This window comes from Halyomorpha halys, unplaced genomic scaffold (assembly GCF_000696795.3).
Source record: "Halyomorpha halys isolate HHAL.00 unplaced genomic scaffold, Hhal_1.1 Scaffold76.1, whole genome shotgun sequence".
In the NCBI taxonomy this organism is placed as follows: Eukaryota; Metazoa; Arthropoda; class Insecta; order Hemiptera; family Pentatomidae; genus Halyomorpha; species Halyomorpha halys.
In genome coordinates, this window is record NW_027110545.1 from 1,397,195 (window position 1) to 1,398,502 (window position 1,308).

Sequence of the window (1,308 nt, forward strand, 5' to 3'; positions counted from 1 at the left end):
ATATTTACTTATTGTATTTTTTGTACTGTTGTAAATTACAATAAATTAAAATAAATCCTTCATATTCTGGAGTACAGAATTATTATATTATATATTTTAAAAGTATTTTTTGAGTCATTTCTCATCCAGAAAAAGTTCTATATCCAGAGATTACTAAATTACGTATGAGGAAATTAAAGGAACCAGTAAACAATTTCAAATATAATACGAACTTATGTCATGAAAGTTCAATCGTTCGTGTTTAATGTGTAAACAAAAAAACACTTCAAATAATAAGAATCGGCAGATTGTAATGTATCGGCTTAAAAGAGATGAGCAATATAACACTTAACAAAAAGAAAAAAGAAACAGGATATCATAGAACAATACAGAAATAAAAATAACTAAAAAATATACGATAAGGAGAACAATCGTATTATAGTTCCATTTTTTTTTAACAATTGATTATGAGGGGGGTATAATGTCATACAAAAGACACCCCTAACTATATATTATTATTATTTTATTATTATTATATGGGCAACAGACCATGGAGACCTAAGTCCTCGCGCGATGTATTTCCCAATATTAGGATGTAATATTCCCAGTATTAAGAAATACATCGCGCGTTTCTTGACGTGTTTTTTTCGCAGGGTGGGTCCGTCACTCCCACGCCTATTTTTTGTGAGTGCCACCCATTGGCTAACGGGCCTCTAAAATGCCCTGGGGGAGGTTGTCAGTGAGTTTTGCATTATTTTGTGCTTGGGTGGGACCGGGATTCGATCTGGCAACCGGTGGATTGGTAGACTGGCACGCTGCTACCGCTGACACCACTGACTATATAAAACTTTATAAATGAAAAAAAGATTAAGATAAAATAAATATATAAAAATAATAATTCTTAATATGAGAGAAAATTAAAGCTAATAAGAAAAATAACGATATTCGTAGACCTAAAAAAATAAACAATTGCCCTCTATTGGAAAAAGTACGAGTTTGTTTGAGGATGAAGAGAAAATAATTATAATAAATAAAATAGAAGTACTGTCAATAATAGAACTGATAACAGCAGCCTGGGCTTCAGTCTTCCAGTTGAGGTTGGGTTTCCCAAGTTGTCAGGAGCAGTGACCCTGTCAGTAACTGGGAGGAAATTTCATAAACCTTTTTTTTTATTTAATCCTCTATTGACTCCATTTGTAAATCTCGATTTAATTGGCTATTTCTTACAAACCGAGGAGCATCCACTGCGAGTCTTAGGACTTTATTTTGAAAAGATTGTAATTTTTTTCCTTTTCGTAATAGTACAAGAGCCGGGAAGAAAAAAAGGCA